Here is a 13,698-nt window from a genome sequence, read left to right as displayed (position 1 = left end):
TAGATGCTCTACAGGTATCTCCGAAGGTGTTTGTTGAGTTGGCATAGATCAAGATTAGGATTTGTCACTCCGAGTATCAGAGAGGTATCTCTGAGCCCTCTCGGTAATACACATCATAAGAAGCCTTGCGAGAAAATGACTAATGAGTTAGTTATGATATGATGTATTTCGGAATGAGTAAAGAGACTTGCTGGAACGAGATTGAACTAGGTATGAAGATACCGACGATCGAATCTCGGGCAAGTAACATACCGACAAACAAAGAGAATTATGTATGTTGTCATAAGGTTCCACCGATAAAGATCTTCGTAGAATATGTAGGAGCCAACAATATGAGCATCCAGGTTCCGCTATTGGTTATTGACCAGAGAGGTGTCTCGATCATGTCTACATAGTTCTCGAACCCGTAGGGTCCGCACGCTTAACGTTCATTGACGATATAGTATTATATGAGTTATGTATGTTGGTGAACGAATGTTGTTCGGAGTTCCGGATGAGATCACGGACATGACGAGGATCTCCAGAATGGTCCGGAGGTAAAGGTTGATATATATATGATGATATGGTTAGGCCAAGGGGTAAAGCCCACGAGGCTTTAGGTCGGTGCAAAAGGAGTTTTGCGGAGGCCAGGGGGCAAACGTCGAAGACCCTAGGCCAGACGCCAAGGCCCATGGCGTCTAGGCTAGACGCCAAGGACTATGGCGTCTGGTCCTGGAAGTCCGAGAAGGACTCTTCCTTGCGGGCAAAACCGACTTTGAGGAGGCTTTTACTCCAAGTTTCGACCCCAGGGCTCAACATATAAATAGAGGGGCAGGGCTAGCATCCGGGACACATCAAGATACACCAAGCCGTGTACCGGCAACCCTGTCCCTCTAGTTTATCCTCCGTTATAGTTTCCGTTGTGCTTGGCGAAGCCCTGCGGAGATTGTTCTTCACCAACACCGTCACCACGCCGTCGTGCTGCCGGAACTCATCTACTACTTCGCCTCTCTTGCTGGATCGAGAAGGCGAGGACGCCATTCGAGCTGAACGTGTGCTGAACACGGAGGTGACGTGCGTTTGGTACTTGATCGGTTGAAGCACGAAGAAGTTCGACTACATCAACCGCGTTGTGAAACGCTTCTGCTTACGGTCTACGAGGGTACGTAGACATACTCTCCCCCTCGTTGCGATGCATCTCCATGGATAGATCATTTCGTGTGCGTAGATTTTTTTTCATGCAATGATTCCCAACACATCGGATCAAGCGTCACACGCGGTGGATCGAGGGACTACCGATATCAATTATTATGGTTCCTCTTATGGTCTCACCCTTGATCCAACTTGGAATACAAGAAAAGGGGAAGTAGGAAGAACTGGAGGGGGAAAACAGAGAAATGAACTATTGGTCTAATTTCTTGACGCGTCTTCCCTCTCCGCTACGCCTCATCTACCTTTTTTTCAAGTAAACTACGCCTCATTTAGCTGCCTCACTTGTCGCGCAGCGACTATTTATTGCATTAAGCGGTTCCTTAGCGATCTCTCGCGTCGACGTAAACAGTATCGGGCCGGCCTCTTTTTCTTCTTCTTCGGTTTTGTTTCTTTCTCTTTTTCACTCTACATTCTTATGTACATAATCAATATTTTTTTTAAATACTTGTTCAACATTTTTGCAATACTTGCTCAACATTTTTCGTTTACTTGTTTAACATTTTATATATACATGATCAACATTGTTTTTCAAATAGTTGTTCTAAAATTTTCAAGTACTTGTTCAACATTTAGCATATACACGATCAACATTTTTCAAATACTTGTTCAACATTTTCTATATACATGATCAACATTTTTTCAAATACCTGTTCAACATTTTTAAAATGCTTGTTCAACATTTCTCAAATACATGATCAACATTTTTCAAATACTTGTTCAACCTTTCTTATATACATGATCAACGTTTTTCAAATACTTGTTCAATATTTTTTCAAATACATGTTCAACATTTTTCAAATACTTGTTCAAAAAATTTCATATACATGATCAACATTTTTTAAATACTTGTTCAACATTTTTTATATGCATGGTCAACATTTTTTTCAAATATTTTTTCAACATTTTTCAAATACATGATCAATATTTTTCAAATATTTGTTCAACATTCCTTATATACATGATCAACATTTTTCAAATACTTGTTCAACATTTTTTCAAATATCTGTTCAACATTTTTCAAATATTTCTTCAACATTTTTTAAATACTAGTTCAACATTTTTCTAATGCTTGATTAACATATTTATATACATGATCAAGAAGTTTCATCATTTTTAAATACATGGTCAACATTTTTTGTATACACTTTCAACAATTTTTTAAAGCATGATTAACATTTAAAAAAATATTATGCTCGGTAAATTTTTGTAATATATATGTTTAGGATATTTAAAAGTATAAATAAAACTAAAAATGGAATGGAAAAACGAAATAAAAACGGAAATGAAAAGGAGGTAGTGTACTTATCGTGAACTGGGCCGGCCCATACCGTCATGCGCTTCAGCGAGTCAGGTGACTTGACTCGCTTATCTATACCCCTATATAGTGTGCGAATAACTTTGAAAGACGGTTGTTGAATGAAGTCAATCTGACAGTGCAGAGATGGCAAATCCGAGCACTACTGGCCATTGGATATCATCTACATTCCACCAGATTCTGCCACATGTACAATCTAGAAGACTCCATGGTTGAACTTAAGCATAATGTACAAACCTCAAAACACAAGCACTTCTTTGTTCTAGAATCTCCCATATCATAATTTCTCAAACTTTTTTTCTAGACTAGCAAGATGCTCGTGCATTGCACGGAACATCAATATGCATTTTTTTTACAAAACACATGTTGTGATTGACCCATGCAGGAGTAATCCCATGTGTAAAAACTAATGATATCTCGAGAATTTTATCGAAAAACTGGTATTTCGACCATTTCATCGAAAAAATGAAAGATGAGAGATAAGGTAAGGAGGAGTGGAGCGTCATGGTGACTGGTGGTCGGACTGGGCGGAGGCATGCGGATGGACGGCGCCGGCAGGCGATAGCGGTCACCATGCTAGATTGTTCCAGAGACTTCCTTTTTTAATTGCTCAGCAATGAGGTTTTGGAAGAGAGGTGCGGGTATCTTTTGTAAAATTGTCATAATTTGCTTTCTATCCGTCAGATATAGATCGGACAGTCTATATTACAAGATGGCAGGCACACCATCGTCACCAACTCGGTTTTTTATGTGAGTAGAGATGAATTGCCATTTTTTACTTTATGCTTTACAACGCACAATTTCATGAATCTTAAAATAGATTAACTTTTTAATAAAACTAATTGATTTTGAATGAAATGAACTATAAGATTTAAACGAACACCTACATCGTGCATATATGACTCAAAGTTTTCATGATATAGTGTGGTATTTATTCATAATTTGGTTGCCAAATCTCATCCGTGCAATGCACATGTACCTTACTAGTAATACGAAGTATAGGGGGACCTCCTGTATGCCGCTTATTGCGCCAAACAGTCGAGGATTCGCACAGGAGGTACTTGAGCTGGGTCGGCCCATTTATGTGGCGCTTTGTTAAAAATCTGAATAGGTTGTGAGGTGGGAATCAAACCCGCGATCAGGCGCATGCACGCACGCCCTTATAGCCAGTCCGAGAAATTCCTATTTGCCGCTCGTTGCGGCAAGTAGTCGGCGCGCTGCACAGGGCAGCTCGACGAGCATTAGCATGGGTCGGCCCATTCAAACGTTTGGGCGAATCCGGTTTTGGAAAACTTCTAGGTGGTTCTCAGCCGTTTTTTTTCTGGTTTTCGGAACCTTTTAGAAGGTTCATGAAGTGGTTATTCTATTTCCTTTCTTTCTTTTATGTTTCTTTTCTTTTCTTTTCCCATTTCTTTTTCTTTTTTGTTTAAATTTTTTCTTTTCTTTTTCTGTTTTCTTTTCTTTTCTTTTCTCTTTTCTTTTTTTCTTTTTTTCTTTTTTCATGTTTCTTTTGTTTGAGAATTTCAAATTTTATTCAGAATTTTATAACATGTTCTTGTTTTCAAAATTTGCTCTCAGTTTCAAAAAATGTCCAGAAATTTTATAAAATGTTTCCATTTTCAAATTTTGTTCATAATTTCAAAAATGTGCGCATTTCAACAAGTCTTTCAGGAATTTCAAAAAATGTTCTTCTTTCAAATTTTGTTCACAATTTCAAAAAATGTGTAGTAAATTCAGAAAAATGTTCTTGTTTTCAAATATTTTTTACGTTCATGTTTTGAAAAAGTGTTCAGGAATTTCATAAAATGTTCCCGTTTTCAAATTTTGTTCATAATTTCAAAAAATTGTTCATGTTTCAAAAAGACTTTCTGGAATTTCAAAAAAATATTCTTGTTTTAAGTTTTGTACAAAATTTCAAAAATTGTTCGCGTTTTCAAAAATGTTCCATAAATTCAAAAAAATGTTCTCCTTTTCAAATATTTGTTATCTTCATGTTTTGAAAAAATGTGCTGGAATTCCATAAAATGCTCCTGTTTTCCAATTTTGTTCACAATTTCAAATATTGTTCTTGTTTCAAAAGGCCTTTCAGGAATTTCAAAAAATGTTCTTGTTCTAAATTTTGTTCACAACTTAAAAAAATGTTTGTGTTTTAAAAAAATAGTACATTCTTCATTTTCAAATATTTTTTACGTTCATGTTTTGAAAAAATGTTTAGGAATTTCAAAAAATGTTCCCATTTTAATATTTTGTTCACAATTTTCAAAAATATTCATGTTTCAAAAATTATTTCAAATTTTTTAAAAAATATCTTGTTTTAAATTTTGTCAACAATTTCAAAAAACATTCTTCTGTTAAAAATGGTCATTAATTTCAAAAAAAGTCCTCGTTTTCAAATCTTTGTTATGTTCATGTTTAAAACATGTTCTCTTCATCAAAATATGTTCAAAATGTCATTCAGAAAATGTTTATGTTTCAAAAAAAGTGTAGGAATTTCTAAATATGTTCTCATTTCCAATCTTTTCTCACAATTTCAGAAAAATGTTAGTGCTTCAAAAATCTTTAAGAATTTCAGAAAATGTTTCTTGTTTTCAAAAAATTCACAATGTCAAAAAAATTATTTTTTCCAAAACTATTCACGTTTTAGAAAACTGTTAGGTTTTGCAAAAAATGCCGTGTAAATTTGGATTACAAATATTGTTCACGCTTTTTAAAAAAGCTTAGAATATCAGAAAATATTTGCGGCATTTGAAATTGTTTGAAAATTTCAACCCTGGTGGATGTTGTTATAGTCTTTCGCGCTTAAATATTCAGTAACCCTGGTGGTTGTTGTTATAGTCTTTCGCGATCCCTATTTGACGCGCGCGAGCGTCGAGCCGCGGTGCTTCTGCTGAAGCGCACGCGAAACGTGTCAGCCCATATCGAGAGTTCCACAGCAGCGCCAGGCAACTGGTTGGTAACTAATCTTGTGGAAATGGCGCCTATCTGTGGGCTTCTATACTTGGCCCAGGAACTAATCTTGTTCACGGAAAAACAACGCGATAATATAATTGGCAGTTTGAGGAGTCGATCTCGTGCCGGACAATCAATAATTTACTAGCTCCGCCACTAGACCTTCAGAACGCTTGTGAAAAAAAATAACGTGAATCCTTTTAGAACTAATACAGCCAAGCTATTTATTACTAAGCCATTTACTATGCGACTGAGATTTTGGAGTTATTTGAAAACAATTTTGTAAACGTTTATTTCTAAATGAGTAGTTCTTTAAATTTATAAAACAGTTCACGAATTTAAAAAAAATCATCAATTTCTATAAAAAAAAGTTCATCGATTTGGAAAGATTTCATTGATTTTGACAAAAAGTTCATTAACATTAGGGAAAAAATTCATCAAAGTTCACCTTTTCATCGATTTGGAAAAAGAGTTCATCGGATTTGAAAAAAGCTCACTAATTTTTTGTTAAAAAGTTCATCAATTTTTAAAAAGTTCATTCGGTTTGAAAAAATAGTTCATCGAATTTGAAAAAAGTTCCTCATATTTGAAAAAAGTTCATCCATTTTAAAAAAAGGTTCATCGAATTTGAGAAAAGTTCATTGTATTTGAAGAAAGTTCATCGATTCTGAAAAAAAATCATCGAATATGAAAAAAGTTCATTGAATTTAAAAAAGTTCATCAATTTTTTTTGAAAGAAAAGGTAGATCTTGTTCTACCTTATGTATTCAAAACAGGCTGTAGCCCGATAGACCGGAGTCATTTTACATAAAGGCGGTGTAAGCGCTGCACAGAGTGTGCTGCAGGCCATCGCCAAGCCTGAAAAGGAAAGCAAAAGAAGGAGGAAGAAAAGACAGGGGCTAGTGGTCTAAGCTATATCGACTGTTGCAGCATTACATTAGTCCAAGAAGTTAACACCTTCCTTGCATTCCCTCCTGGTGATCTCAGCTTCCATAGCATAAGTAGTTGAGCAATCTCATTAAGAACCTTTCCAGTTGTCCAACAAACGCTATGAAAGACTCGTGCATTCCTGGCATCCCAAAGCGCCACTGCACCGGCTGCAAAGAAAACATGCCAAAGCGCTCCATATGTTTCCCTTGCTATCCCAGAGGCCATGAAAACTGCAGCAGTTTCAGGAGAGGTTGCCGAATCCAGGAGGCCAGCCTTGGCCCAAACAATTTGGGCGAGTTTGCATCTGAGCAGAATGTGGTGCATGGTCTCGGCTGCTGGACACATATCGCATCCGTTATGTTTTACAATCCTTGTCCATTGCTTCCTCACCATGTTATCCGTAATATCGTGTTTGTCCCTGATGGCCAACCATAGAAAGACACGATGTCGTTTGGGTATAATTCGATCCCAGATATAAGGGGCCAAGGGGCAATCTAGGCCTCTGAAGGTGAGGAGCCTATAGAAGTAGGCTGTTGATAGCTTGTTATCCAGCGCCACTGGCTTCCTAATGTCCGACGTATTAGGGGTTGGTGAGATACTAACCAGAAGATCAATCAGTGTGTCCAGCTCACGCGACTTCGTGTAGGACATATTTGGATGTAACCGCATCATCCAATGGCCGTTGACGTACTGTGAAGCGACAGTGCAGAATCTGGCTTTGGAGAATGTAAAAAGCGTCGGAAAGGATTGAGAAAGTCAGCCACCTTCCATCCAATGGTCAAACTAGAAAGACGCCGTCTTGCCATCTCCGAGCTCACACCTTGTGGACTGAATAACTAGTGGCAGTTCTGTACGACAATATGTTGATGCAAACCATTGGTAGCACGGTACATTGCTGGATTGTAGTATCCTCGTCATTGCCTTGCATATCATTGCCATGTTGTGTGCATCAAAATCCCATACTCCCAATCCTCCGTTCTGCTTTGGCATAGTCACATAGTCCCATGCCACAAGATACTGTCCCCCCTTTGCCTGGTTCTTTCCCTGCCATGAAAAACCCCGTATAATCTGCTCAAGCTACTGTATAGACTGTTTTGGCCATAGTAAGCAGCCCATGAAGTAGCTGGGTATCGTCACTAGAACAACATTAATCAGAGTGAGTCGTCCTCCCCATGATAGAAAAGTGGCCAACCAACCTGACAAACGTTTGTCCACTTTGTGAATAACAGGCATTAGCAGTCCATGTGTAATCTTGTGTGCAGATAGAGATAATCACAGGTAGGTGCATAGGAAGGTAGAAGACTGACATTGTAACACTTGCTCAATCTGTTGGCAAACCGTTGGATCCATGCAAATGGGAACAAATGAGCTCTTTTGGAAATTAATTGTGAGGCCAGTGAAAAAAATTTGAAAAAACATTCATAAATTCTCAAAAAAGTTCTTCAATTCTGAAAAAAGTTCTTCGAATTTGAAAAAAAAATCATAGAATTTGGAAAAAAGTTCATCGAATTTGAAAAAAGTTCATCACTCTTGACAAAAAGTTCATGAATTTTGAATAAAAAATCACGAAGTTGAAGAAAATGTTCACACATTTAGAAGAAAAGAAAAATAAACACAGTCATTCCAATAAAAAGGAAAAATAAAATAAAAAACAAACAAAACACTTCAAGGAAAAAAGATAGAATAAAGGAAAATCAAAAGCTAGAGTCATCACAAAGGTGAGGTAGCTTGGGTGGTTAGCTTAGCGTGCTGCATACCAGGAGGGCACTGTTCGAATCACGCATGTGCACACTTGCAATTTTTTTTTTTGCCTATTACATAAAATAGGGAATGGATAATGTGGGCCGGCCCAAACTAGATGCAGCGCGCCACTTGTCGCAACCTGGGAGTTTTTCCTTTTTTCATAGATTCGTTTATTCAAAACACTTTATCTTTTAAACTGTGCGTCTAAATTTCGGACCGTTTTCACCATTGGATTCCTCGCGTCGAGATCTTCAAAACTAGATCCCATGTTGATAGGCTTTTGATGAACTTTTTTTCACGAAAAAACCGGACAAAAAAATCGGGCGAAAAACCGAAACGGAAGCACGGTTTTTCCCTTTCCGAAAGAGGCACACCCGTGCCTCTCGCGAAATCACACCCGCGCCTCTCGTGGAGGCAAAATCGTGACTCTCGTGAAAGGAAAAAAACAAAAAACACGTTTTTTTGGTTTCCGAGAGGCACGGCCGTGACTCTCGTGAAAGCGCAACCGTGCCTCTCGCAGAAGCAAAACCGTGACTCTCATGAAAGAAAAAAAAATAGAAAACGCGTATTTTTCCCTTTCCGAGAGGCACGGCCGTGACTCTCACGAAAGCACAACCGTGCCTCTCGCAGAAGCAAAACCATAACTCTCGCGAAAGAAAAAAAAATAGAAAACGCGTTTTGTTTTTCCCTTTCCGAGAGGCACGACCGTGACTCTCGCGAAAGCACAACCATGACTCTCGCGAAAGAAAAAAAAAACAGAAAACATGTTTTTTTTCGTTTCCTGAAGGTACGGCCGTGACTCTCGCTAAAGCACAAGCGTGCCTCTCGCGAAAAAAACCTTCACTTTCACGAAAGAAAAAAAAGAAAACATGTTTTTTTCGCGCAATTTTTTTTCAATTTTTTTTGATCGGAAAGCTAAGGAAGACCGGGGGAAAACCAAATGTCGAAAAAACCAGAAAATAATCGTTTAAAGAGCCGAAAACGCGTGCGGAAAAATAAAAAACAAAATCCGAAGGGGGCGTCCAAAGCGCGACACGTGGCAAATGGCTGAGAGCGCGCCAAGTGGCGCTGATCATTGCGAGGCTCCCGAAGGAGCGCTCGTTAACTAGTTGCTCCCCCTGTTCGACGCCTTCTGTGCCGCTTAGCGTTCGCGGCGCTCGCACGTTCCAATAAAAAAATGTTCATCAAATTTTAAAAAATAGTTCACCGATTTTGAAAATAGTTTAAAAAATTGAAAAATTTCATAGATTTTGAAAATTTTCATCAAATTTGCAAAAAATCATCGAATTTGAAAAAAAATTCATCCAATTCAAAAAAAAGTTCATCGAATTTGAAAAAAATCATCGAATTTCACAAAAAGTTCATCGAATTTCAAAAAAGTTCATCAAATTTGAAAAAAATTAATTGATTTTCAAAAAAAGTTCGAAATTTTAAATAAATAGTTCAAGAATTTTCAAAAAATGGCACAATAAAGAAAAAAATAAAGATGAAGGAAAAAGAAAAATAATAAACCGGGTTGAAGAACAAAATAAAAAGGGGAAATAAACTAAGTCAACAGTCTCGAGTGTTTAGGATGATGGTTAGCCTCGAGTGCTTGCAGCGAAAGGGTTGAGAGTTTGAATCCCTATCCTAGCACTATTTTTTTGATCTTTCGGTAAACAAGAAGACCTGGAGGGAATAACATAGAATGGCCCGGCTCAGTTTGGACTGCTGCAGGCGCCCGTTTGCAAATTGCACTGTAACGGGCGCCTGCAGCGCCAAATAGGAAATGACGCTGCTGCAGGTGCTGGTTTGCGAAAACTGTAGAAACCGGCGCCTGCAGCGCTAAATAGGAATTGCCTTGGTAACCATCCCTTCAACCGTTTTTTCTTTTATTTTGCAGTTTCTCTGTTTTTTCAGTTTCCTTTTTTTCTTTTCCTTTTTGTTTCTGTTTTTTCTTCTGTTTCTGTTTCTTTTTCGTTTTCTTTTCTTTTATCCTTTTTCATTTTTATCTTTTGTTTTCAAAAAGTTTGAACTTCCTATTTCTGTTCATGATTTAAAAGAAAAATATGGTTTCCAATTTTTCTTTCTTCACTTTTTTCAGAAATTTGTTCACAGCTCAAAAATTTCTCTAGCTCATATCACATCAATGTTCAATGTATGTTTAAATATTGTTCAGTGTATATCACAAAAATGTTCAATGTATATTTGGAAGATGTTCACCATATATCACAAAAATGTTGAATGTGTTTAAAATATTGTTCAACGTATATCACAAAAATGTTCAGTGTGTTAAATTTGTTCATCATATATCACAAAAAAAATCAGTATAATTTAAATTATGTTCAACCTATATCGTAAAAATGTTCACTGTCTGTATATCCAAAAAATGTTCAATGTATGTATGAAAATCGCTTGTCATATATGAAAAAATTAATAAAATCCTTGTTCATGTTTTCAATAATAGTTCACGTTTTTAGAAAAAACACGTTTTAACAGTTTGTTTGAGTTTCAAAATTTGTTCAAGAAAAGATTTTTCATTTTTGAATGAAGATTAAAAAATGGATATGCCGCTGTATATGGTACTTCAAAATTACGTTGTACTTAAAAACCAATCTCAGTTGCTAGCTGCAGTGGCTGGCGAAGTGGCTATCCAGTCTAACGTTGTGGGTTCGGATCCAACCAGTTGTACGTTCGTCGGATTTTTTTTAGGTCGCTAGCGATTGTAAGTGCATCTAGTGCCCCTTAGTGATTTTGGTGTATTGAAGACTTATAGGTTAAGGAACTAATGTGTTTATGAGTGTACACAGGTCTATAAGTCTATGAGGAGTTTGATATTTACAGAGAAAGTCCACCCCTAAAAATGAAGTTCTTCGTCTCAAGACTTTGGTATTCTGAAGACTTTCTGAAGACTTTAAAAGTGAAGAAAATGGTGTGACCGTGAAGACTTAGTATTCATTCGAGGAATATGAAGCGTGAAGACTTTTGTTTTCATAGTTTCATTTTCTCTTTCTTGAGTCATAGGAAACACCCTACTGTTAAAGGGGGTCGAGGAAATACTAAGGAAAAATTTTCATGTGATGCTCAACTCAAAATCCTACACGTACCAATCCCTTCGAGTGAAGGCATTGGAAATCTCATACAGTTTAGTCAATTTCTTCAGTGACAGAGACGAAGTTCTTCTGGTCTCTAAGGAATTTTTCCTGACCGAGGAGTTAGGAATTCGCCAGTGCGGATTTCCTACACAGTGAGGAACATGATAGCCCTGAGGATTTTGCTACTCAAAATTCCGACCGTTGCTGTGCTATGCGCCAGCTGTCCCAAAATATCTATCCACCTAACGGTCATATCATTGAAGGGCATTTATGTCTTATCATGTCGGGCTGCTCCCTAGGCTATAAATAGCCGCCCCCTACAACCACTAGCTGGTTGGCTGCACTGAGAGAAACTGACACTTGTCATTTGAGAGCAACCCATCCTCTGAGGACTTTGAGTGAAAATCATCAAGTGAGGAAAAACCAAAAACCCAAACACCTACAAACCCCAAGTGATTGAGCATCACTGAAGAGATTGATCCTGCGTGGATCCGACGCTTGTTACCTTTCAAGACTGTGCTTCTTCAAGATGGTTAGGCGTCATGGTCTAGAGCATCCAAGAGGAATTGTGGATCGCCGAGTGACCAAGTTTGTGAAGGTTGGAAGTCGCCTGAAGACTTACCACGAGTGATTGGATGAGGTCTGTGTGACCTTAGTTCAAGAAGAATACTGTGAGGACTGGGTGTCCTGAGCTGCGTGTTCAGGACTGGGTGTCCGGGACTGTGTGTCCTCAAGTTTAAATACTCAGCCGCTCCAACCAGACGTACAACTGAGACAGCAGTTGGAACTGGTCTACCAAATCATTGTCTTCACCAAGCTTACTGGTTCTATTCCCTCTACTTTTTCATTTCCTCATAACTGTGTTGTGTGTTTGTTCATATTTGTGTTTGAAGACTTTGACTGAAGACCTTCTCAATTTCTTCAGTCTGTTTGTCTTCATCCTGTGATTACGCTTCCTGTACTCTGTGCCTGTCTTCATTTCATCATGATGACTATGCTTGTATTCTGTTATGTTTACTTTTGAGTACTTATTCCGCTGCTAGTAGTTCTTCGCTAAGGAATTTTCTCACCAGCAAATTCCTCAGTGAAGATTTTCATAAAAATCCCCTATTCACCCCCTCTAGTCAATATAACGCACTTTCAATTGGTATCAGAGCAAGGTACTCCCTTGTTCTGTGTGATTTTGGTTTAACCACCTGGAGTTTTAGTTATGTCGACCACAGGTATGACGAAAGTGACATGCCCCATCTTTGACGGTCACGAGTATTCCAAGTGGAAGGCCATGATGAAGAAACGCCCCATGGCGATGAACAGCGAGCTGTGGACCGTCACTGAGATTGGTCTGACTGATCTGTGCAAGATGGCGGAAGCTGATGACATTCGCAAGTATACTCTTCTCAACCTCACGGCGAAGGATGTCATCTGCTCCAGTCTGTCACAAAATCAGTTCAGGAATATCATGCATCTCGATCATGCGAAGCTCATCTGGGACCGTCTCTCTGAGGTCTATGAAGGTCATCGAACCTGTCATGATCCTTGGTTTGAGGACTTCAAGGAATCTCTCAAAACGATGACCACCGGAGGAGAACGAAGCGCCGGAATGCAAAACGGACAACGGGGAAAATGCTCGAATGCATGAGACGAACACGTATGCAAATGCAATGCACATGATGACATGATATGAGATGCATGACAACGACAACCACACCCAGAGACAAAGACCCGAACCCGAGAAAATAAAATAACTTAACGCCGGAAATGGCAAGAGTTGGAGTACAAATTGGGAAAGTTACATCCGGGGTGTTACAACACTCCACCACTACGAAAGGATCTCGTCCCAAGATCTAGGACTGAAAGAACGCCGGGTACTCAGAACGGAGGTGATCCTCGCGTTCCCAAGTAACTTCATGGTCGGAATGGTGTGACCACTTGACTTTGAGAAATTTGATTGACTTGTTGCGTGTCTTGCGTTCAGTCTCTTCAAGAATAGCAACTGGGTGCTCACGTTAAGAGAGATCTTCTTGGAGCTCAATGTCCTCGAAGTTGACGGTGCGGTCAGGAGTCTTGAAGCACTTTCGAAGCTGAGAGACATGGAACACGTCATGAACATTTGCAAAGTTGAAGGAAGCTCGAGTTGATAGGCGAGGTCGCCTCTCTTGCTGACAATCTTGAAAGGTCCCACGTATCTAGGGGCAAGCTTCCCTTTGATACCGAAGCGATGAGTACCTTTCATAGGAGAGACACGGAGGTAAACATGATCTCCGATCTCGAAAGCCAAATCACGGTGCTTACTATCATAGTAGCTCTTCTGACGGGATTGGGCTACTTTGAGGTTATCTCGAATGACTTTGCACATTTCTTCTGCTTCTGTAATTAAGTCATTACCCAAAAGCTGATGTTCACCGGTTTTAGACCAGTTGAGAGGGGTACGACACTTCCTGCCATACAGAATTTCAAAAGGGGCCTTGCCCGAACTTGCTTGAAAACTGTTGTTGT

The sequence above is a fragment of the Triticum urartu genome, chromosome 5 (genome assembly GCF_003073215.2).
Source record: "Triticum urartu cultivar G1812 chromosome 5, Tu2.1, whole genome shotgun sequence".
Taxonomy (NCBI): Eukaryota; Viridiplantae; Streptophyta; class Magnoliopsida; order Poales; family Poaceae; genus Triticum; species Triticum urartu.
This window is presented reverse-complemented; position numbering follows the sequence as displayed.